The sequence below is a fragment of the Muscardinus avellanarius genome (genome assembly GCF_963383645.1).
Source record: "Muscardinus avellanarius genome assembly, chromosome: 15".
NCBI classification, from domain to species: Eukaryota; Metazoa; Chordata; class Mammalia; order Rodentia; family Gliridae; genus Muscardinus; species Muscardinus avellanarius.
Window position 1 is genome coordinate 76,722,214 of NC_137801.1, and position 27,529 is coordinate 76,749,742.

Consider the following 27,529-nt stretch of genomic DNA (forward strand, 5'->3'; position numbering starts at 1 on the left):
ATCATATCCATTGTGTCCACTCTGCCCATTAGTTACTCAGTAAAATTCTAGTTCATCAGATCAATTGTCATAATATTGCAGTGCTTGTATATTGAAAGCATTATTGTCTATGGTTTTGAGTATCCATGGGAAGAAGGGTTATACAAAATATCACCCATGTATATTATATCTCTTTCTCTTCCTTTTCATTGAGAACATTTTATGTGTGGTAATAATTATATTTCTGCTCTCCTATTTTCCATTTTACTTTTCTAAAATTTATTATTCATTTTACAGACAGAAGGGGCATACATATTTGAAAACTCTTAATATCTTGCTTAAAACTCTTGAGGTTTTCCCCAATCTCTTATAAAAACATCTAATACTTCGCTGTGAATCTTGGTATGGTGGGGAGCTTATAGGATCCCACATTTGTTATATTTCTTTTGCTTCAATTACTCAATTAGTAATTACTGAATTTCTGATACATAAAAGGCATTGTGCTCTGCATTAAAAATACATAGCTGAAAATGTCAGATAGTTTAAAAAGCCCTTGTGAAATTTGTTTTCTCAGATGAGGATACAGTGGTGGTGGTGGTGGTAGTAGTAGCTTTGTAACTCTGATAAAGGACAATGGTACAGAAAACAAAATTACTTTCCTTGGTCCCATGAAATATCAGCTCCAAATACAAGTGTGACTTATCAGACTAAAAAAAAAAAAAACTAAACCATAAAATGACACTTCTCCTTAGTCCCTGGCATGATTTGCCGAAGTGTCCCAGATGTATACTTCATTTTGGGGGACCAGTTTGGCTTTTACAGTATAGGATATACTTCCCAATCAGATTGAGGCTGCTTCAAACTCATCTCCCTGTACATTTTCAAAGCTCCTAGAGAAAAATTGCAAACAAACAGCATAATTTTAAAGAGTGGGCACTGAAATCCAGATTAAAAATAATGTAGGTATGACCTGTAAATATAATAATGTTTAAGATTATTTTACCTGTTTCACTCTGACTCTCGCCTATAATGCCTACTGTTTTGCTAGCATGTAAATCATAACAGAGATTGTTCTTGGCAGAAATGATATAGTATGGAGGCAGATAAAGTACCTATCTATCATCATCATCTATCTATATTTATCTATCTGCAATAGTTGAGATGTTGAATATCCTCCAAAGGCCTATGTGTTAAGGCTTGGTTGCTGCCCTGTAGTGCTACTGGGTGGGGAGATGGAACTCTCAGGATATGGGACATGATAGAAGGAGATTAGGTCATTGTGGGCCTGTCCTTGAAGGAGATGTTGAATCCCAGTCCCGTTTGTGTCTCTTTTGTTCTGTGCTAGCATGAGGTGAGCAGATATCCTCCACCACAGGCTCCTACCATGACTTACTGTACCACTTCTGGTCCAAAGCAATAGGGCCTAATGACCAAGAACCGAAACTTCTGAAACTTTAAGCCCAGTAAAGCTTTCCTTTTTTTAAGTTACTCTTCCTGGGTGTTTTGCCACACTGATAGAAATTTGATCAGTATACCATTTATCTGTCTTTCTTTTGAGAAAGGAAAGATAAATGTTATATACAAACATGATAAAAATAGAATTATAATCAACATGGAGGCAAGTCACATATGGAAAATGAAGAGAAATAAAAAGTTGATATAATTCGAATAGAGATGAAGAGGTTTTGTTAGAAAAAATAGATAGGAACTCAGAGAATGAATCATAATTATTCTGAGTAGCACATAAGAATATAAAGATTTTCTTTTAAAGGTAATTAAGAGGCTCATAGATTACTTTTGAAGAGGGTGAAATAAAATAAAACCAAATATCTGTTTAAAACTCAATATTCATACTAGGAAGTGAATTGGATACTTTATATTAAAAATTCTTAATTCCTTTAGAGTATACTAGAGGCATAATTTTACATTAGAGGATGATTTTTTTGGATGGATGATGTTGAATTCTGAGTCCTAGTAAAATAAAATAAGAGCAGAAAGGTAAAGAAAAAATATTTTTTTCTAAATGGAAAAAATATAAATAATGTAGCATACTGTTGGGCTACTTTTATCATAATTTCTAACTTTTTCATTGGTTATAAGAGTCTTTCTTTTCATAGCAAATCTTGAAAAACACTTCTCAGTTTCATTAACTTTATTTTCTTTCTCATCTTCTGTCCAGAGACTAGTTATTTTTGCATTTCTATTTAAATCATTGAATTTCCTTCCTCTGAATTTCACTATCAGCAAGTTTCTTCAAAGTTATACTTACATCACTTTTCATTTGGAAAAAAATGGCTTTATTTTGAATATGCTCTATGAAATGTTTCTTTGTAAATTCTTACTGTTTTTATTTCAATTTTGTTGTATGTTCACCTTATATTCACTTTCTCCATGATAACTATTGCCATGCAGGTCATTGAATGAGCATCAAATAATTCCATATTAATAATTTAATTATCTAGGTATGAGGTCATTCATGGTACCCAAATGAATAAAAGTTGTCAGGATCATTGAAGAATTTAAAATATGGTTGATTGAATGAATAAATGGTACTAAAAAATAAATAACACAGACTCATAATGGGACTGAGAAAAATATAACTGAGAAAAATATTACTATTTCTTTAAACACTTTTAATACCATAGAGAAATTTAGTTTCCAACCTATATCATTCCCCAAATGGTATCTTTTAAATCTGTGAAAGTGGTGTTCCTTCTTTCCTCTCAGTCCTTATAGTAATTAATTGAAGCACTGATTTATAGATCAAAATAGTTATTTCTCATAAAGTTTGGTGACTAAACGAAAAGTAAATGTATTAACTTATTGAGTAATCTTTACTACAATTTTTAATTTTGTCATTTTTGGCATCTGTAACAATAGTCAGCCTTCATTTTCAACACTTATTTGACAATTCTCTTTAAGGCACACTGCTACCTTCCATCCTTTCTGCCCACATTTGGGCAAGATGAAATGAAAGCCCAGATGCTCTAGAACTGCTTTTGCACAAGAACTCTCATCCAGACTCCAACACCCTCTCTTAATGGCCCAGAAAACCCGAACCCACCAGTTTCTGTTCTCTGCTTTCTAAAGCTATTTTGGACTACGCTGGACAAATTTCTTCTATCTCCAGAATCCACACTGTGGAAATATATTTTTAATATCTTCTCTTGTTTACCTTTTTTTTTTTTTTGGCTCAACTCTAATGATTTTATTTGAAATCTGTGAGGCACTGACATTGTGTAAAGGTTGGGAGCTGAAAGAGAAGCAGCTGGAGTGTGAGCGGATGGTCCCCTCCTCTCTTGCCAAAGGCTCTGGGGGAGGCTCAGCTACCATGCCCACTCTCCACTGTGGCCAGCCCTCTGAAGGTCAGCTCAGAGCCTTCTATCTTCCTCTTTAGAGAGGCTCTTCTTGTGAAGCCTGTTGGCTGAGTGGTACTTTGGGTACTTTCCAAGCAAACATCCCATGCCTGAGTCACAAAAAAAGATGTAACTGTTTAGAAGATGTACCAATGGGAAATATCAAAGAATCCCAAAGCCACTGTGAGGAAACAGGAAGAAAATTTGCAGAAAAGAGCACCGTCACAAGTCATGCAGAAAGGAAACATGAAGATGCTCTATGTGTTACGTGGGCTGTCAGAGTTTACATTTGGAAGAAAACAGGAATCACACCCTTCCCAGAGGGTGGGAAGGTCTGGAAATAGTTTTGAGCCTCTTGAACTGTGTAAAGATTTGTCTAATGCCATAGAGAAAAACCTTTCAGAGAACAAATCATGGGGAAAAAGCAATTGCGGCAGAACGTGAGGCTCCAGAAAGATTCAGAAAATGAAGGGCGTGTGTGGCGGTCACTTCCTCTTGCTTTCTGCTTCCCAGGGATCCAGAAGGACGACCTTGTGCACATTTCACTGCAGAAGACTTGGAAGCACGTCCACCAGAGAAGAAAGAAACTGTGCCCTCCAGACAAAACCCAGGTGCGTTAGCCACCATTGCAGCTGAAGAGAACAGCCAGGGTGAGGCTGCCAACGATTCTTACTTACCCGTGAAGACAAGGAAGAGCTTTTAGGCATCAGTATCATTCTTGACATACAAATCAAATTGGTGATGGGAGTACACGATGTTTCCCTGGAGTGGTACAAAAGTGAACTTTCTTAATTTTCAAACTCTTTTCTAGAATAATTTTCATTTTTATTGTAAGAAATCCGAAATTTGCAGACAGGTTCTTTGGAAGTGTCTAAAAGTAGTAAAAAATTCAAAAAAATATTTTCAAAGAATATATGATATTAAGATGTTTTAATTGTTTCCTCCGTTCTTTGAGGATATTATTGTGTTTTTCTCTGATAGTGTTTTTTTCTTTATTTGCTACTGGAGATTGAACCTAGGGGCAGTACACTTCGAGCTATACTCTGACCTATTTTTTGTGCCTTAGTTTGAAACATAGTCTCACTAAATTATTGCATACTGGTCTTGATTCTATGATCCTCCTGTCTCATCCTTACAAGTACATGGATTACAAGTGTACACTACCACACCATGTCTTTGATAGTCTTTCTTGCTGTTGAACATTCAACTTTTATAATAAATTTTGTTCTTTTTATCTTATTCATCTATAACTCAAGCTACTTTTACCATTTTATCTCAAATTTTTTATGGTTACATTAAATTTTTCTTGTATGTGTGTGTATATGTGTGTATGTATGTGTACATGTGTATGTGTGTAAATGTGCACATGTGAATTTGACTTTGGATGCCTAAGCTTACTAAAAAGAAAATTTTGTCATATCATTCATTCACCTTCAGCCAATATTTTGTCAAATATCATGTCTACCTAATTAGTTCTATTGTCTCTTTAGGAGACTCAAATTCAAGTTTGTGGGACTTTTTTTTTGTGTGTGTGTATGTTGTACTGAGGATAGAACCCAGGGACTTTCTACCTCTGGGCTACACTCCCAGACCTATCTTATATTTTATTTGTAAACAGGGTCTCACTAAGTTGCTGAGAGCCTCACTAAGTAGCTGAGGCTGGCTTTGAACCTGTGCCATCCTCCTATCTCAGCCTCCAAAGCACTGGGATTACCAGCATGTACCACCACACCTGGCTTTTGTGGGACTTTCTTACTCTCTTTTATATAGTTTTAATGTCTGTATCTTCATATTTTTATTATACATCTCTCTTCCTCATTCAATATATGAAAATGTCCAGGTCACTAACTTTCTTAATTATGACATATCTAAAGTTTCAACTAATTCATTCTTTCTCTTTTTCTCTCTCTCCCTCCCTCTTTCTCTCTATATCTCATATAGAATTTTTTCAGTTCTAAAAATTCTTATTTAATTTACAATTTATTGGTTACATTTGTTATATTTTTATTTTCTATTTTATTGCTTTAAATATATAAAATTTATGCCGAGCGTGGTAGCACATGCTTGCAATCCCAGCATTTGGGAGGCTGAGACCAGAGGATCGCGGTTTGCGGACAGCCTCAGCTACTTAGTGAGGCCCTCCGCAACTTAGTGAGACCCTGTTTCAAAATAAAGAATTTAAAAAATAGGGCAGGAGATGTAGCTTGGAGGTCTAATGCCCCTGATTTCCATCCCCAGATCCTCAAATATATATATATATATATATATATATATATATATATATATATATAATTTACTTTTTATACTCTATGATTCTAATATTCAGATATTTTGGGAGAGTCTATGTGTTTTGTGTTTTTAGTGTTTTTTTAATGACCTGTGACCTGATTTCTTTTACTTCAAGATGTCCAGAAGCTTACCTTTATTTAAAGTTCAGACCTATTAATTGTGCCATGCAGTCCTCTTGATTATCTTAATTTACTTGGTTATTTTCACCCCTATATTTCCTATCAAAGACTTGCATTCTAGTACTAGATTTTATTTGTAATTCCTTAAGTGAACTATAGTCTCTCAAGCCTTTGGATGTACTATTCTCTGTAATGCAAAGGCAAAATGCTTCTCTCTGTTTCTGGCCTACTGTTGTACTAATAATTAAGCTTTTGGTGCAGTAGGCTCTTTAGAAGGGATAAATTTTCCAGCATTTCCTCCAGCATCACTGATCCTTTCCTTTGGTATGTAAAAAGCATGTCACAAAGACTTCTATTATATCCTTTTCAGATTGCAAAGGAACTGGTTATCTATTAGTAGGTCCTTTACACTCCTCTCTTAAATTGTAATGGAATGTCTCTGCTTCACAACCACCACTAACAAGCCCAGTACAGTGCCTTGCACATGGCAGTCAATAAACATTGGCAGCATATGAAATATTTCCTTTTAATACAAAAATTTATGGAATTATTTTCAATTATATTTTATATTAAAATCTAACTTTTTAAAGTTTGTTAAGTTTGTTAAGGACAATTAAATAGAAGCTTCTTAATGAAAAGATTTAAGGGGATGAGGGTTAATTCTAAGGATTATAATCCTTCCATTCTATTATGGATTGGATGTGGAATGACCCACTAAAAGCTCATGTGATGAAAGCATGATCCCCAGTACTGTCAGGGTTAGAGGTGAGGCATGGCTGGAGGAAATGGGCAACTGGGGGCATGACCCTAACACCATATCTGTTCCTGACCTCTTTCTTTCTTTCTTTCTTTCTTTCTTTCTTTCTTTCTTTCTTTCTTTCTTTCTTTCTTTCGTAGCAGCATTTCCTCTGTGACACGCTCCATTTCAAAGTTTCTGTCTTACAACTGGACAGCCATGGACTGAGAGTCAAATAAACCTTTCCTCCTCCAAGTCATTCTCATAAGGTATTTTGGCCACAGTGGTGTGAAAGCTAACACATCTCCGGTGTCAAACAGAGTGGATATAACAGAAAGAAGGGAATAGGGTGGAAATTGGGGAAGGGCTAAATGTCTGATGTGTGCATGTATGCCTCTTACATCTTGTGCCTCATAATGATGTATGATTACAATGCACCAGCTAACAAAAATAGAAACAAGAAGAGTTGATATAGAAAATTTTCTTTGAAAGGTCTTCTTACAATGTTCTTTCTTAGTTTATGCTTTGAAACTTAAATCTTATGAGGATTCCCACAATTGTCTAAAATGATAAGAGAAATCACTAGGTCTAAATTATTTGTACAAATTATGATTTATCCTGAACACCTGCTTCACTTTTGTGAGGCTGGAATTTTTTATTGTGCCAATCAGAAACTGCTTATATAACCAGACCAAGCAGAAATTCCATGTGTTGGTTCATTTATGAGCTTCCCTAGTTAGAACTATTTTACAAATATTGGCATAACTCATTTCTGTATAAAATAACATGTTTTCAAAGATTCCACTGGAAGAGAAACCTCAGAAACTTCTGCCTGGTTTTCCTAGCACCTTAAATATTTATTTTGCCCTTGGTACATGTCTTTAGTTTTGTTTACCAAAAGCATTCAGCATCATGGGTAAGACAATATGCTGACTTCATATTGTGAAAGATCACTCCCAAAGCTGCTCTTAGAACCCACTAACAAATCTTTATTTCCCAATATTTTTTTTTCTATCCTAATCTAAAACGATCTTACATCTCTTCTCTCTCTCTTTTTTTTTGTTTCTGTTTTTGTTTTTGTATGTGTTTGGTACTGGGTTTGGAACCCATGGGCATTCTACCACCAAGGAGCTACCACTCCTAGCCCTGATTTTTCTTTATTTTGGAAATAGAGTCTCACTAAGTTGTGGAGGGCCTCACTAAGCAGCTGAGGTTGGCTGCGAACCTGTGATCCTCCTGAACTGGTGATCCTCCTGCTGCAGCCTCCCAAGTTTATAAGCGTGCACAACTACACCTTGCTTCTACTTTCCTTTCTATTTCCTATTTATCTTCCTCTTACTTTCTTTACTTTACAGAAAACAGGCTCTGCTAGCTACATGATTTCTGGAACCTGATTCATTTTCATATTCAATCATCTCTTTACCTTTGAAAATTCACTGGTTCATTCAATAAACAATTTTACAGGCAATTTCTCCATGCTGAGCTCTCTGAACCAAGCTCAGTAAGAGACAGAGTGCCTATTCAGTCATCTGAACCTTACATTCAAATGAGGAAAACAAATTTGTAATAAGACGATTACTTCATTCTGGCTATATACTATAGAATGACAAGCTACTCCAAAAGCTTCTGATTTAAGGCAACAATTTTATCTTGCTTATATTTTTTTTAGGTTAGAAATTTAGGAGTTGCTCAGCTGGACAATTTGCATCTGGTTCATATGGTGTTAGCTGCAGCAGTGTGGCTGAAGGATATACTTCCAAGAGATTCCTTCACTGACATGGTTGGTGTCCAGTTGTCCCTTGGCTACTCTCTCTCTCTCTCTCCACCTGGAATCACACTCTGTGCTTGCACCATATGGCTTAGGCTCATTACCACATAACAAACCTAGAGAAATCATAATTCTGACCTAGACGCCCTGGCCCAAATGGCAGGAATCACAAGCTCCCCGAGACCTTTGAAAGGATATGCTCATCACTGGCATTGTGTGAATTCTAGTTCTGTCATATTCTATTAGTTAAGTCAGTGTTAAGGCCTGTCCAGATTATAGGGCAGACTTATTCTTCTACCTCATTAAAGGACATGGCAAGTCACTGTGCGGAAAAGCTTGTGGACTGGGAGATATGATGGTGAATGCTGTGGAAAATATCAACTTCCGTGGTAATACCACCTAGTGGAACCAATACTATACAGATTGAAAAATGATGATTCTTCAGAGAACAGAACAATGAAATGTAGAACGTTTCTTGGAAGAAGTAAGTTGAATTTGAAGGAGAAACAAGTTTACCCTAAGGGTGAAGATAACAAAGGTGAATACACCCCAGTCTGTGAAGCACTGAAGCAAAACTCAGGTGAGAGTGAACATTACATTTTCAAAAATTTCAGCAATTTCTGAAACTGTCTTTGGCTAGAAATTAGGTCTCCGTGGGAGGTATAGGGCTGAAAAAGGTAATGTGTATATGAGGAGGTTTATAAAAGCATCTAAAATAAGATTCTGGAGCCTTGTTTTATAAAGGGCCACAGAATGTAGGTTCTACTGGCAAGAGACAAGAACAAGGGTATTGTTCTTTGGATTGCATAGCTATTTATGGTATAACTACTTAAAATATGTGAAAATACTTTTTAATTTTATTGATGCATTATAATCACATAACTTGATAAATTTCAGGGTGATAGAGGCATATATTTACACAGAATTTGTTTAGCTTTCCTACAGTTTTCTATCTTATTCTCTCTCCCTTCCCTCCTCAACAAACACGATGTACATACAGAAACTTACCAAAGTCAGTCACTATGCTGAACATAATTCTTTGCTTCCAGAGTTTACTAAAGCAAGTGTTAGGCTGGATATGGCCAATAAGGCATGGTTGTCTATCACTTGCAGTAGAGGTTTTGAGCTTTTTAAGTAACCATATAAATTAATTTAGAAGAAACATTGGCAGATATGAATTTTGCAAAGATCAATCTAATATCACCTTGGTAATGGAAGCAAAATTAGGAAAGTAACTAGTTTCAACTGAACTTCATAAGTGCAATGAACAGGACTTTAAATTTCCTTAGGAATGCCCTGAGTAGATTTTGGGAAAAGGCCTTTGATACACACTTTTCCTTAGTAAATCTCTGCTTTTATTAAAAAAAAAAATGTTTGGAGAAATAGGGGCTCATCAAGTATAACTTGTGAGTTTACTTTTATGAAATAGGTGTTGATTATAGATTCATGATACAACTACAGGAAATGAAGGAGGAGATGATGGATTATGTTTTATATGTAAATAGTTCAACTTGACTAAAACTAAGCAAATATGGAGAGATGTCTTATGCAGTTGTTTGCTAGTGTTTGTTTGTGTTTCAGGTAGAATTTGTATTTGGTGATAAAAATATGAGAGTCATTAACTTTATTGTTTAAATCAAAGGAATTCAAATGGAAATTAAGAAGTCCACATTTTTTTCTGAAATATCACTGAACATTTATGCTTGTATTTCCAAATTGCTTAATTTGGAATGTCTTTATAGAGAGTACTTATAATCTCCCTCCCCCTTACATCATAGAAGCTTTATTCTTTAATATATTACTTAGATTTTTAATTTGTTATATTGATTTAGATAAATCTATCTTTTAGTTACTAATTTACCTTCTTTCGTTTCACACTATACACTTAGAATCTGATTAGTTGCCTGTTTTGTTTTCTACATCTTTACTCTTTTTGTGTGTGTGTGATGTTGAGGATGGAACCCAGAGGCTTTGTACCTCCGGGCTATACTCCCAGACTTATTTTCTATTTTATTTGGAAACAGGGTCTCACTAAGTTGCTGAGAGCTTCACTAAGTAGCTGAGGCTGGCTTTGAACCTGTGAGATCCTCCTCTCTGAGCCTCCCAAGTACTGGGATTGCAAGTGTGTACCACCAGATCCAGCACATCTTTAATTTTTGACATTCTTTAAAAAATATATTATTCCAGACATTGTAGCTCACACTTTTAATCCCAGCATCTGGGAGGCTGAGACAGGAAGATCACTGTTCGAGGACAGCCTCAGCTACTACTTAATGAGGCTCTTAACAACTCAATGTGACCCTGTTTCAAAATAAAGATGAAGCTGAGCGTGGTGGCGCACACTTGTAATCCCCATGTTTGGGAGGTGGAGACAGGAGGATCACACAGGTTCGAAGCCAGCCACACTGCCTTAAGAGACCCTATTTCCAAATAAAAATATAAAAAATAGCTCTGGGAGTGTATCCTGGAGGCAGAAGAGCTTCCGGGAACCACAGTACCACCAAAACAAACAAACAAACAAACAAGCAAACAAACAAACAGAATAAAGGTGAAAAACTAGGGCTCGGGGTGTAGCTTGAAGGTATAATGCCCCTGAGTTCCATTCCCAGTACTGGAAAAAAAAAACTTGCTAAATGACTTGAATCATGATATACTTTTAGTTCCAGATTACAAAGAATTGTATCCATCTACTTTCTGAAAAATCATCAAATTATCTATGACACTGAGACTACCAAATGTCTATATGGTAGCACCTTCTCAAAAAGACAAGTGTAAAGGTGCATTACTTGCATGATAAAAATATATCCCAGCTTCTCACCATGTCAAATTCCCTAAGGTCCAGTATCCCTAAGGTGCTGCAGTCTATAACTATAAAACAAAATTTTTATATACATTCATTTATACAATGAGTATAGTCCTAGAAATTTCTGTTTGCCTTACCACATCTTCATGCATAATCTCACAGGTCAATCTTATGTTCTATATTGTTATTGCTTCTTTGATTTGTTTCAGTTTAGCTATATTTTGTAGTGTGAGTATCACATCATCCTTTGAAAAAAATCACCCAATAAATAAAAAGCTACAGTATAGAAGATATAGATGATTCACTAATATGTATGTGGTCTGGCAACATTTACTTTTACCCTCAGATTCCAATATTACACAAAGTGGTATCTACTTGTCTGATACCTCTCTTGGTATTAATAAATATTCTAGACTCTATACATGGAGATCTCAATTCATAAGAAAGAAAATGTGCTAAATGTTCAGTATAAGAAATAAACTCTTCTCAATTTCCAAAGTGTAAGTTTTATAGCCAAACCAAACTTTCCATTACAAAGTACCACCTTTTGGGGGCACTACTTAGAATAATTATTTTTATCAAAAATTGTTCCATGGAGGACCACTTAATACTAGAACCATTATTTAATGTACTGCAAGCCAGATTGACTTGTCTTTCTTATTGAAACTAAATAGACATCTTAACAAATTGAAATAATTTAACAATTATTTTAGAACATCCTGTAAAAGTATTTCATTTTCTTATTTTCATAATTAAGTAAAAGAGACATAGATCCAAAGTACTAAAAAGAATTTTTTATAATATTAGGTATATTGGTCCATTAAATTTTTAATAGAAACTACTTAGGTATAAGATTATTATGGAGAATAAGGAACAAAGTTTTAGCATTCCATTTATATTTAATTATTCTCATTTAGTTACATATCATCAATATCGATGCATCTCTCTTTCTCCTTGGAACTTGGCTGGTTGACATTTTTTATCTCTCTTCTATCTAGTAGGAACAATATAACTAGCTTTTACTGATGAGATGGTCCTTTGGGATAAAGAGATTAAAAGCAATTCTGCATTCTCTTCTCTTTTTAAAACCCAATTAATTATTTTAATAGGCAAATTAAATTTACATATAGTTACCATACATAACGTGATATTTTGATGTACACATTACAGAACAGTTAAATTGAGCTCATTAGCATGGACATTACTTTGCATACTTAGCTTTTGTGGTGAAATTACTTAAAATCTACTCAGTGATTTTCAAAAATGCAAAACATTCTTACTAACTATATTCACCATATTGTACAATTGATCACTTGAACTATTCCTCTTGTCTAATTGACATGTTGTAATATTTGACCAATATCCCCTTAACCTCTGCCCTCTACTCCTATAACTTGTTCTATTACCCACTTCTATGAATTCAACATTTTAGATTGGTTCCACATATTTGTAAGAGTATGTGGTATTTTATTTTATTTCTGTGCCTGATATATTTTACTTAATATAATGTCCTCCAGGTTTATCCATGTTGTCACAAGAGGTCAATACACAGATACAGGAAACTTACAAAACCTTCTTTACACAAGATCAAAGAAAAAGTTTACTATGCCACATAATAGTCAACGGCCCAATGTAGAAGCCAAGAAAAGATTCTTTAAGACAAAAACAAAAGACCAAGTGACATTCAAAGGCAAACCAATTCGAATGACTCCAGACATCCCAAACCAAGTCATGAAAGCCAGAAGGTCCTGGAGTAGCATATTTCTAACTCTAAAAGAAAATAACTTGCAGCCAAAATTTTCCTACCCAGCATAACTATCAAATTAGACAAGGAAATAAAAATATTTTACAACAAACAGAAGCTGAAGGAATTCATTTCTTCCAAATCAGCACTAGAGAAAATACTCAGAGATTAACTGCAAAGAAGAAATAAGGAATACATGCCAGAACTAGAGAAACAAGAATTTTTATCAGGAAAACAGATTAAGCAAAGAAGAACAAACACTACCTAGAATAAATGTTAAATCTCAGCCGGGCGTGGTGGCGCACGCTTGTAATCCCTGCGCTTGGGAGGCTGAGACAGGAGGATCGTGCAGGTTCAAAGCCAGCCTCAGCTGTCTTAAGAGACCCTGTTTCCAAATAAAATATAAAATAGGTCTGGGAGTGTACCCGGAGGTAGAAGGCCCCCGGGTTCCATCTCCAGGACCACACACACAAAAAAAATCTCAATGTGATAGGAATTAAAAATCTTCTCTCAGTAATCACACCACACTGAACCTAAATGGCCTCAACTCCCCAATAAAAAGATATAAGGTGAACAAATAGGTTAAAAACCAGAATGCATTTATCTACTGCCTGCAAGAAACACAACTTACAAGTAAAGATAGTAACAAACATAAGGTAAAGGGCTGAAGCAAGGTAATCCATGCCAATGGAACTTGAAGACAAGCAAGAATAGCAACTATGATATCACACAAGTTATACTTCAAGCCCAAGCTGATTAGAAAAGACAAAGAGGGTAATTTTTACTGGTCAAGGAAACAATCCAGCAAGAGGAAATAATGATAGTCAACATTTATGCCCCAAACATAGGTGCAGCTACTCTTACAAAGCAAACTCTTTGTGACATTAAGTCACACATAAATCCCAATAAAACACCCCTCTCACACCATTAGACCAAACTTTTAGACAAAAGGTCAGTAAAGTTGCCTCAGACCTAAAGAATACCATCAATCAAACTGATCTATTAAACACATATAGAATATTCCACCCAACTACAGAAGAGTTCACATTTTTCTCAGTTGCTCATGGAACCTTTTCCAAAATAGATCACATCCTGGGCAACAAAGTCAGCATTAGCAAATTTAAGAAATGTGACACACTTCTCTGTGTCTTGTCAGACCATAATGAAATGAAACTAGAAATCAACTATAAGAAGACTCACAGAAACCACATAAACATGTAGAGACTGAACACAAGAATGGGTCATAGAAGAAGTGAGGGGTAAAATAAAGAAATTCTAGAAACAAAAAAAAAATAGAAATACAACACATCAAAACATCTGGGACACTTTGAAGGCAGTATTAAGAGGAAAATTCATAGCACTGAGCAGTCACATAAGAAGAAGAAAATCACCAAATAAATAGCCTAATGACGCACCTCTAAGCCCTTGAAAAAGAGGAAAATCTAATGCTAAAGCCAGTAGAAGACAGGATATTATTACAATCAGAGCAGAAATCAATGAAGTAGAGAATTTTAGAAAAATACAGAAAATCAAGAAACCAAAAACTGGTCTCTCATAAAACTTTACAAGATAGATAAATCAGTAGCCAACTTAACAAAAGAGAGAGAGAAAAGAGAATCAACCCAAATTACAAAAATAAGAGATGAAAAAGGAGATCTTACCATGGACAGTGTAGAAATTCAGAGGAATATCGGAAACTACTTTGAAAAACTATACTCCAGCAAAATGAAAAATCTGGAAGAAATTGACTACTTTCTAGATAAATACAATATTTCTAAACTGAGTCAAGAAGATAGAAAATTTAACTCAACTAATAACAATCAAAGAGATTGAAACAGAAATAAAGAACTTACCATCAAATAAAATCTCAGGACCAGATGGGTTTATAAAACCTTTATAGAAGAGCTAATCCCAATATTCCTCAATCTATTTTGTGAAATAGAAAAAAAAGAATCTCCAAAATACATTCTATGAAGCCAACATCACATAATACCAAAACCAAATAAAGACAGTTCTAAGAAGAAAAACTACAGGTCTATGTCATTGATGAACTTGGATGCAATACTGCTAAACAAAATACTAGCAACACGCATTCAAAATCACAACAAGAAAATCATATACCATGATGAGTAGAATTAATCCCAGGGATTAAAGGCTGGTTTAACATGGAAAAATCAATCCATATAATTCAGCACATAAACAGAACAAAAGGCAAAATCTTCAACAGAAATTTTGCAATTTTGGAGTGTGTGACAGAGAATAAAAGTGGTCAAATAAGGACTTTAAACAGTCACATAAATCAGCAGTACACATCTTCAACTGTATTATGGGATCTTTTCCTGGTTTGGGACAAAATCAGTAGACATGTGTCACTTTAATTATGGTAAGCAAACCTTGAATAGTAATGACAAACTGCTCTTCATATTTGAACTTGGTTCAGAACACAATCCTTGATTCCACCTGGTTTCTATTACACACCATGTCTCTGTCAGTTCATCAGGCTAAAATCTGTGATAGCCTGTGACACAAGATTAAATGGAGTAATTCATGTGGAAATAGTCTCAAAGTTGGAGACTGCATATTCGTTTTTGTACTGCATTATTTATGAACAAGTATGATATTTCAGACCAAATAAGCTGGGTGGTAGGTTGCTTGTTATTTTGTTGGAACTGGGAATGACTCTCTGACTAAAATGATCCCAAACCAGTTGTCATAGGAGCCTATAATTTGGGTAACAGATTACCCAGCAAGGGAAAACAAGTATCCAATTCCAATTTGCAAATCTTCCTGAGGAAGAAAACACACTAAGTTTCTGGTCAGTTTTATATTAGAATGAAATAGCACCTTTTTTCTTTCCCTTTTCACATAAAAAAAAAAAACGAAGAAGTGTGAAAGTTGTAGGATGAAACTCAGTGAGTATGTGCATCAGGTATACGTCCTTATAGAGTAAAAAACAGACAAATATCTTCAGGCAGCAGGAAGAAATTGGAGTGAATGAGCGCTGGTTCCTGAGTGGGGAGAATCCTATCTACACCTTAGCTTTGCCACTGATCAGTTTTATAACTTTGAGCATCTATTGTTTATTCTGGAGGCACATATATTGATAGCAGTATTGCAAAATTTGAAAAGTTTTAAGTAGTTTAGAAGATAAAAGAACCTGCTAGGGAGCATTTTTCTATGCAAAATGTGAATAAAAGTAGATTTAAGTTATTTTATTCTAAACTTTGCATTTAATATTTACTAGGTCTAATAGTATACAAATGTTCATCTTGTCTCATTTTGTTTAAAATTTTTTATTGTTATAAATTTTGAAGTCAAATTTAGACCTGGCTATTTATTAACATTTTATTGCTTTATATTAAATGTAGTCAAATTTTAATTTTTTTAAATTGTATTTTAGGTAATTATGCTTTTAAAGAAAAGGATTCAAATATACCTGTTAACACAGAAGTTTTATAATTAAAATACACATCAGTAAGAAATATTTATATTAGGTGACTTTAAGAAGTAATGGAAATGTCATAGGCAAAAGCATTTTGGTTGAAAAAAATTGTACATAGTTTATGATGTAGATGGCACTAGATTTATTGTAGTTAACTAATGCTTTTTACACTATCTGCTACAAAAAATTTAGTAGATAACTTTTCCGTGTATCAATGAAGTAATTGATTAGATTTACTATTAACTATCCATCTGTTCAAATTATCTCTTATAACTCTAAAGTTTAGTGAACTGATTAAAGACAATGGCCTAACAGAGGCAGAAGGCAAACATAATTGATTGGAAAATAAAATGTAGAACTGAGACAGAAATTTATATGCCAAAGCTATTTTTTCAGAAGAAATTCATCTTTTCTTGACATGTTATAATTCTTCTTCAAGCCACTTCTATGAACTCCAATGTTCAGCCTCTTTCTTATGTTCCCGTGGCTCCTGTGTTGCCCTTTTACATGATAAGGGAAGGATCAAGCAGTTGAGTGGAGGATTTCAAACCTTTGTTTTGCATTGTGTGCTAGTATGTTCATTCACCCCACAATGTTTTATGCTACTTTTTTCAGTTTTATGGAGGTATATTTGACAAACATAATTGTGTTTATATGCTTGAATAAACATATTTCTAATGAATTCATGTAAGTGTCCCCCAAGTATAGTAAGAAAATGTTCCACATCACTATTGGGAAAATGCAGGTCAAAACCACTGAGATGTTGCTGAATGCATACTGAGATAGCCCACAGAAAGAGAAACAAAATAGATAAGTATTTCTAAGATAAGGAGAAATGAGAACACATATATTCTTGGTGGAAATATAGAATGTTTTATAAAAGAAAGTGTAAAGGAGCATCAAAAATTAAATAATAAAACTACCAGCGGCACTCATAAGGAAGAGTTTTTCCTGTGTTTTCCCATGGATCAAATATATGTTTAGTGTACATAAAAACATATTTGCAAGTTTTCCTCTCATTGTTTTAAAATCAAGTATTTTTTTAAAATTATTTTAAACATGTTTCTTTCTTTCAATTTAGATCACCTTCTTTATAGTACCAGGGCCTATGAAGGATTTGGCAGATAATCTGTGCTTTACAGATTTTGGACAGAATGAAAACATTGTGCCTTCATCTTGGCTTCTGTTAACTCATTCTGCTCAGTCTCAGCTTTCACGTCTTCAAAATTCAGGTTACAGTAAATATTTTAATAGATTTTCTTGTTTAGTTGAAATGAGATGAGCAGGCATTTATATTCTAAATTGTAATTCTTTCAACCACTGTATTTCTACAATATATCCAGATATAAATATTTTGTGGCTATGTCTTATTACTAATTTTCTCATGTATTTCCAAACTCATAATATGTTTATGATGCCTGAGATATGATTATAAGCACTTTTCATTCTTGAAGATATTGAGACTACCTAACTATACTATGTGTTGACCTTATTATTTTTATTTTATAAACGAGAAAATTAAGTCAAAGATGACTTACCTGGATTTACACCATGATTTATGGAGCCTGAATTTGAACCTATCTCTATACCTGGGAGGCTGAGACAGGTGGATCACGCAGGTTCAATGCCAGCCTCAGCTAATTAGTGAGGCTCTCAGAAACTTAGTGAGACCCTGTTTCCAAATAAAATATAAAATGTCTGGGAGTATAGCCTGGAGGTAGATAGCCCCCTGTGTTCCATTACCAGCACCACAAAAAATTAATAATAAATAAATAAATAAATAAATAAACCTATCTCTGTATTTAAGTATCACACTATGCCTGCCTCTTGGCAATTCTATGTGGTGTGTGTGTGTGTGTGTGTGTGTGTGTGTGTGTGTGTATACAACTATAGAGAGATGTGCATATATGTATAGATGTGTATATATATGCATATTTTATATGCATACACATGTGTGTTTGCATGCAAATAAAAATTTTCTGGATAGTCAGCAAATGATTTTCCCCACCCTCACATGTACTATACTGTGATTGGTTTTAATAGATTTGCATATGTGTTCCATATCCATTAAAGTGTTTCCCTCTTCAAGTCTTCTTTCTTCTTTTCACCTCTCTCAGTTAGGTACTCTCCCTCACTCCACTAAGGTTTTTTCTTCTTTTTCTCCTCTGTCCCAATTTCTCCCTAGTTTCCACATGTGAGGAAAAATATCTATCCTTTCACTTGTTGTGACTGACTAATCTCACTTATCATAACATTCTCCAGTTCCATCTATTTTACTGAAAATGATAGAATTTTTTTCTTCGTGGACAAATAGAATTCTCTTGTGTGTATATCCCATAATTTTGTAATCCATTCATCTGTTGATGGATATCTAGGACGGTTCTCCACCTCAGCAGTTGTAAATTATGCTGCTGTAGAAATAAATATGCATGCGTGAAATCTGTTTTCACAAGATGTTGCCCAACCTAACTGTAGACAATTAGAAGTCTTTGGCTACTTGTCAAACTATGACCTGTATTTAGTTTCTCCAAGTTCTTGTTAAATTATAGATCCAGCTTCAGCAAGTTTGGAGTAGCCTAAATATCTGCACTTTAAGTACTTTTTAAGGTGATCTCTCTGCCTTTGGCAAATGGGGTAGACTTTGAAAGACAAAGTTAGAAACTCCTGCAGAGCAATGGCAGGAAGTATAGGGAGAGTAATGGTGTTTGAGAATAATTCTGGTCAAGAGCAAGCAGGATGTCTTGTTTGGGAGAGGTTGAGAGGCTATAGGAATCTGAACACTTCTACGTCATTTTGTTTCTCTGTTACAGTTATTTCACAATGCCTTGCAGTAGCATTACTCTATGCTTCGCAAGTTTTATTTTGTATACTACAGAAAAATAAAATTCTTACCTATGTCCAACTTAAGTTTCACAATTAATTTTCAGGTCTTTTGAAGTCAGACAATTAATTATACATCTTAGTACCACACAGGGCCAATCAAATTTGTATATTTGTGGTTAATAAGTATCAGTATCAAAAGTCTGATTTAGAGTAATTTGAATTCCACTAAGAAGGTAGGCAGGAGAAAAAGAAAGAACATATGCAAGAGACACAAAGAAACAGGTGAACATTCAGTTTGCATAAATGTGTATAGGACAGTTGAACTGATATGTCCAAGACAACTCTAGGAAGTTTCAAGAACCACTTAATGGTCCAAAGCATGTAATTTGTGGATAGCAGTCAGCTGTCTGAAAAAGAATACCCTGAGACGTGAAAATGACCATGGAACAGGGACATTTGGTAAGGAGGGTCCTTGGGGTGAGATGCCTCCTTGTGGAATCCCAGTGTTTCAGGAAATGCAGTGCCTGCAGGCATCTCACTATTTCCAAAAGCATACCACTCATAATTAGAGGTTGGGAGTGTTTGTAGCAGTCACTTTGCAAACTTGAGTGCCTCCTGTGTTATGAAGTTTAAACCATAATTCTCTCATGAATAGTGTACAGAAGGCATTCGGGAGAGTGTGGAAATTGAGGGAGAAAGGCGAGAGATATGATCGCAAACATCATTGAGCTCATTGTTTAGAGGAAATAACAAAGGAATAATTACTATTCTGCAGGGTAACTGCTATGATGGAAAAGATTCTAGGGACGAGGGGAGCATATTCTGGAATGTCCCTCTGCCTGAATCAGTTGAAGGAAATAACAACTTGTGGGAAGCAATGAGAACTTGGTTTCTCCAAATATTCTCCAATAAACTGATAAGAAAGCACTTGCTTTATGGTGTAATTGGGGAAAAGGTGCTTTCTTATTAGCTGAAATCACTAACAGAAACATTATCTTTTAAAATCTGGCCTGTGTGGGGTATAATGATAAAAGTCCTAGACCTAATCCCATTTAAAATAGCATATGAATGACTTTATAAGAATAAGAGATTCCACTAAAATTGACAGTGCCTGTTTCATCAATTGAAACAATTTTCCAACAACACATGTGCACTCATTGTTTGATTTAATTAATAAATTATTTCATAATTTCTCTGGGCATATCAATCCATAATCAAGGTTCTATGCATGTTTAAAACTCAGTTCAACCCAAGTATAGTGTCATATGCTTGTAATCCCAGTTTTGGGGAGGTTTAAACAGGGTGATCACAGATTAGAGGACAGTAGCACAAAGCAAGACTCTATTTTAGAATGAAAATAAAATAAAGTTGGGGAAGTAGTTCAGCTGTACAATGGCCTTAATTTCAACCCCTTAGTAGCTCAAAATCTACAAATAAATAAATAAATAAATAAATAAATAAATAAATAAATCTCACATCAAGTTAAAGCCTGTCACCCTAAGTCTAAATTTAGTAATTTGAAGATGATAAAATATTTATGACAAAAATTAAACTGTTCAAAATGAAACTGCTAACACTCCAATCTTCCCAGTTAAATGCTAAAAGTCATATCTCTTTGTCCAAATCATCATTAAAAAAATTCACCAGGTTGTTTCAGAACTGTTGAGATTTCAGAGAAGCAAAACTGGGACCAAAGAGGGAGAGTGACTTGGTAAAGGTCACACTGCTAATTGGCAGCTATGACATTTAGAATTTGCTTTGCTCCAGTGAGTTTCTTTTTGATAAAATAAGTTTTTGCAGAAGTCAAACAAATAACCTGGCAGTGTAGAAATTTCACCGTTGGGGGAAAGAGCTTCAGAAAAGAAAATAGTAAAGGCTATGAGAGAACATGGGCCAGGTAGAGGTCAGGTGTAAGGGACACTTTGGCCACAGGTGAAGTAGCAGAGCACAGTGGTGAGAAGGGCCCATGCTGAGACTGATTAACTTTGAATCCTGGTTCATGTTCTAAGTAGCTATGTGACCATCACCTGTGTACACTCCTGCACCACATAATGTGATGTTTTGGTTCACACATCGCAGCATATGCAATGGTGCTTAATACGATTACAGGGGAGATGAAAATGTCCTATTGAGTACTGATGCTGTGGCCATTGTAATGTCCTAATATAGTACACAACAGTACTCAGGTGTTTATGATAACTGATTTAAACTAAACTACTACACTTCCAGTCATATAAAAGTATGGCCCTTACAACTATGTATAGCACCTAATACCTGATAAGGATAATAAGTGACTATCTTACTGGATTATGCATTTACTATTCTATATGTCTTATTGTTATCCTTTTTTGTCTTATTGTTATCTACTCCTGTTTATACATAAACAGTTTTTTTGTAAAACAGTGTGTCTTGTTACACTGGTAGCAGCCTCCTATCTCTTGTGCTTTCTGTACAGCCCACGTTGAGTGATTAACTTCTACCATGTAGGATTTTATAAGTACATTCTGTGATGTTTGAGGAGTGATGAAATTGCCTAATGACACAGTTCTCAGAATATTCCCATCCTTAAGCAACATTTGACAGTATTTAAACTGTCTCTTGGATACTGCATCTGAAAAATGCAGAGAAATAATAACATATGTCAAAAATCACTGTGCAGGTTAAACAGAGTCAAGTATTTTAGAGGGAGTGAATAGCGTAATATAATCCATGAGTTGTGATAACTCTTATTAATTGTGACAATGGCCTCCAGGAGGATTGTGCCTGTCCTTAGCTTTCTACTCGGGTGGAAAATTAGGAATTGTTGATGAGGAATGTTTGAATGATGACTTAAGAGTCTCACTCTTTGGTATATAAATTTGAAATCTTGAGAAAAAGCATAAAGTCATAAAGTAGGTGTTCTGTGTCACTGGAAAAATAGGCTATGTTGGCCTACAGATGATTCTGAGATTTAAAACATTGAAAATATTTAAATTTATTTAATTTTTGTGGTACTGGAGATTGAATCCAGAAGCATTCTACCTTCTAGCTACACCCCTACCCTGTTTTGTATTTGTTGTGTGTGGGGGTCTGGGGATGGAACCCAGAGGCATTTGACCTCTGAGCTACACTCCCTGCCCAGTTTTTTATTCTTTAATTTAAAAGAGGATCTCACCGAATTGCAGAGGGCCTGACTAAGTAGTTGAGGCTGTCTGCGAACCGCAAGCCTCCCGTCTCAGCCTCCCAAATGCTGGGATTACAAGTGTGCCCACCACACCCAGCTGTAGTTTTTTTTTTTTTTTTTTAAACAAGGATTTTCTAGGTTTCTGAGAGTCTCATCACAGTTCGGTAGCTGTCCTCATACCTTTAATCTTCTTGTGTCAGCCTCCCAAGTACTGGGATTACAGGTGTGTGCTACCATGCCTGGAAATGTTAAATGTGTTTTAAAACTTTCAAATTGTGTGTTTTTGAAAATTTCAACTAGTATTTTCAGATGGTAGTTAGCCAGGGATAACTGATACCATGGAAACTAAGATCATGGCATAGGAGGCACTACTATACATATCATTGAAAAAATAAAGAAGGACATGTCTATCAATCACATAGGAAAAGTAATTTATCTTCTATAAAAGCAACATGTTCAAGGGCACTTTGAATTTTTAAAAAATCAATATATGGCCTTTCTGGTTATTTCATTAACAATTCAACAGGCTCTTCCTGACTCAAAGATAAGTGTCTGGACTCTGAGGCAGGCTGGCAGAGGGGCTGTGTTTTGTATGGCTCTCACCATTAACCATGCTTCTTTGTAACAGGGATCCCTGGACTTTACAAACTCTTAGGTTTATTGTAGCAATGGAATTTTCCTTGATTTTTCTTAATCATATGAACTAATACATAAACCAATTGTTAAAATTTGTTAGTGAGCTATCAGCCCACATGAATATGAATCTTCAGAGAAAAAGTCAGATACTAGGACAACAGAACATGACAATTCCTAGGGTCATATATGATTTTCTGTCATGGCATTGCTAGGAGCACTTATCTGAATCTGGAAAAAGACATATCAACAACAATATTCTTGGTCTCAGCCTCAGAGAGGACTCATTTGGCAGGGAAATAGAATTCCCAACCATTCACAGCGGGACATATGATATTTTAATCTTTCCTAAAATAACAGGAATGTTCTTTAAAAACTTGATTCAGGAAGGGATAGATACACTTATGGACATAAATAAAGACTGATGAAGTCTTGAAGCAGTAATTCTCAGGATAAAGAATAGAACCCACCATATTAAGGAAAAACTTGATTTTGCTTTTCTCTGCTTTTACTTAGGACCCCCAATTTTTTCTTTGCAATGTTTTATGTCAAGATAGAGACTCTACTCATTATCTATTGGAGTCATTTATACTTATGTTTCTTCGTAATCCACCTAAAACATTTTAAATCATTTTCTAATTTTATTGCTAAAACATACAGCAAAGTAATTGTTTCTTATACTGACTTTTTATTGTCTGACCTTTCTAGCTTTATTCACTATTTGTAATATTTTAAACATACTATTATAGTAATACATGCATATCCATGTTTATAGCAGCATAATTCACAATAGCCAAATTATGGAACCAACCCAGGTGTCCATCAATAGATGAATGGGTCACAAAATTATGGGATAAATACACAACAGATTTCTACTCAGCAACAGAAGTACAAATTATGTCATTTGCAGGAAAATGAATGAACTTGTAGAACATTATGTTAAGATTAGCCAGTCACATAAAGGAAAGGGTCATTTTTTAAAAAGAATAATTTGGATATAAGAGGGACGTTAAATAATGGAAGAGAATTCCATTGAAGCACTGGAAGTGGTTTGGGGAAAGAAGAAGGAGAGGGAAAACTGATGAGGGCATCTCTTCTACTGATGTTATGTGCATATGTGATAATACCAATGCCAATCTCAGTATCTTATATGAGGAAGGGAGAAATGGGGAGGAAGCCAGGGAAGACTGGCTGTGTATCTGTCACCATCACCATGAACAGAATTATGATGTGAGACTGTAATGCACCAATAAAAGCATACAATAAATAAATACGAGATGGTAAAAAATAAAAATAAAGGCCGGGTGTGGTGTCGCACGCTTGTAATCCACGCGCTTGGGAGGCAGAGGATCGCGCAGGTTCAAAGCCAGCCACACTGGTTTAAGAGACCCTGTTTCCAATTAAAAAGTATAAAATAGGTCTGGGAGTGTAGCCCGAAGGGAGAAGGGCTTCCAGGAACACCAGTATCACAAAAATAAATAAATAAATAAATAAATAAATAAATAAATAATTATAAGGATTAACTTCTAACAACCAAAATTACGTGGCCATCCCGTGCCTCCATCAGCCAAGCTATCACAAACCCGAGACGGTCATCAAGAATGTGCCTGCCTGTCCCTCATACTATTCTTTTCTTAGGAGCTCAATAAAAATTCGGAAGAGATATTTTGGGGTGGCCTTCCTTCACTTTCTGATCTGCACAACAGCTCTCATTCCTGATGGAGCCCAAGAGCAAAAGACTCTCAGAAGAGGAAGGGATGTCAGCACAGGTCGAGAGCAAGATGGGAGAAGCTCACGCCCCGGTTAATAAAGCAGACACACGAGGTTGGGCTGTTTTCTGGGTGTTGTTTTGTTTTTGTGTTTTGATTTGTTTTTCTTTATTATCTCCCCCTGTAGCCTAAATTATATTCACGGAACTTGTAATGACATTTCGTCTATGACTGTTAAGCTTGGATAGTTAAAGCAAGTGTATAGTTCTAATGGGACCCATTTCATAGGCTAAGGCTTCTGTTAAATTGATTCTGTTACATTATGTTATCCTCCTGTTTCTTGTTCCCTAAATGTTATTACACAGGAAGGTGGCTGAGGTAGATGATCAAAAATAAAAAAATAAAAAAAACTTGAACAAAAGCATAACAACTTCCAGAAAACATGCATATAAAATGGCCTCATTTTTCTTTCTTCCTTTTTCACAAGCAAACGGTTTTATGAATGATATTAGCTGTGGCAAAAGCAATGCAGAAAATATTTTTAGCCTACCTGTGGCTGAAAAGAGACCAAAACATATAGCAGCAAGATTGTCACAATTGTGTCTACTATTGTTTTTAATTGTTCTGTGCTATTTCAGTGGCTGAAAGTCAATAAAAAATTCAGCATTGACATGCCACCAACAGATAGCACTTTTTTTCCTTTAGAACATTCATGCAGATAGTTGGGTATATTGATACATGCCTATAATCTTAGTGAATGGGAGACCAAGATAGAAGGATCTCAGATTTGAGGCCAGCCTCAGCAATCTAGCAAGGCTCCCAGCACCTCAGAGAGACCTTGCTTCCTAATAAAATAATATATATATATATATATATATATATATATATATATATATATGTGTGTGTGTGTGTGTGTGTGTGTGTGTGTGTGTGTGTGTGTGCATGTGTGTATAATACAGTGCTATAGGTGTAGCTCAAAGGTAGTATGTTCTGGGTTCAATACCCAATACCACAAGCTTCAGATTAAAGAAAGATAAATAAATGTATAACCTTGAGTTAGGATTGATGTTTCTAGATTTTTTAAAAATCATATTGGAATTTCGAGAGGGTTTGCATTAACTCTGTAGATACTTTTGATAGAATGTTCATCTTGATTATATATATTCTGTCTCCGGAGCATGGGATAATTAAAAATTATAGGAACTTTTCTATATCTCCCCTCATGTCTTCTATGATGCAGTTCTCATTCAAAAGTGAACCATTCAGTCTCCATGTAGATAATTTCCTTTGGTCTTCTAGTTCTTAATCTCTACTTTCATTCCAGTACGACATCAGAAAAAGTGCAATGCCTTTGATGACATTTTAAATTTGTTGGTACTTGCTTTGTGTTCCGGAATGTTATCTATTTTGGAGAAGGTTCCATGAGCAACTGAGGATAGTATTCATTTAGTTGCTTTTGGTTTGATTGAAATGTTGTGTATATGTCTATTAGGTCCATTTGGTTTATAGTTTTCTTTAGCTTTGAAGAGTATTCACTCATCTTATGCCTGAAAGATTGATTTAATGGTATGAGCATTGTGTTGAAGTCTTCCAATATTGTTGTAGTTTGGTCTATTTGGGACCTAATGTCCCAAAGAGTTTGTTTTATGAAAGTGAGTTTGCCAGCACTTGGGGAATACATGTTTACTATCAATAACTCTTTTTGTTGAATTGTTTCTTTTATTAGTAAGAAGTGACCCACTTTGTCTCTTCTGCTAAATTTTAGCTTTAAATCTGCTTTGCAAGATATTAGTGTTGCTATTCCTGCTTGTATTCAGTCTCCATTTGTATGGTATCTCTTTTTCTATCCATTCCCTTTAGCCTATGGATATCATTACTCATTAGATGAGTTTCCTGTAAGCAGCATATGGTTGGATTATGTTCTTTAATCCATATTTACAGTCTATGCCTTTTAACTGGAGAAGTTAGATTTTGACATTCAGTGTTATTACTGAGAAATAATTTTTGTATCCTGTTATTATGAGTTATATTTTCTGTTTGCTATAGTATTATTTCTTCTTTGCCTAGGTGTACATCTGGTGGGATTCACTCTTCCTCTGGTTCTGGTACTCATGTATTTATTCTTCTAGGTACTTTATTTCTTTAAATCGTAGACACTTTTAGTTTCTGCTGGTCTTAAAATTTTTTATTTTTCTGTTTTTTTTAATGATATCATTACTAGATGAAGCAGTTTGGGTTGGAATTTTTTTAATTTGGGGTTTGAATTATAAAATACTAATATAATATACTAAAACATCCCTCATGGTCTTTATAACTTGGTTTAAGAAATATGGACTGATTTGTATTGGTTTGTCCCTTAATGACTCTTTTTTGTCCCCTCTCAATGCATTTATGTTTTTCTCCCCTTGGCTTCTATGCTCATCATTTTTATTAGTATGTGACATGGATAATTTCTTTTTTAATCTTGTTCATGTTTGAATCTCTCCTGTACATAGATGCTCAATTCGTTTTCTGTTTGGAAAAACCTCTGATATTATTTATCTGAAGAGATTTGTAATTCCCTTGTCTTATACTTCTAGAACGTCTTCAAAGCCTATGATTTGAAGGGTAGTTTCATCTTATTTCATATTAGCTGTATATTTTTGGCTATGTTTTCAGTTTTGAATGAGCTGTATTTAAACACTGAGATTCTATTTTCCATATGGTCTAGTTTTCCTGAGGTGGTTTCTATTAGGTCATTAGGTCATTATTTTCCCCTTCATTTTGCTCAAAGCCTCTTGTTGGAGCTTAATTAGGGTTTCAATTTATCTATTCATATTTTTTTTCTTTTCTTAGACACTTTCTGATTTTATTTTTGAAACTTTTGATGATATTGAAAATCAAAATTCTGATTTCTTCTTGCATTTTCTGCAACTCAATGTTGGTGATGTCTCTGGTTATGTTGTGGGTGTTTATTGTTTCCTCA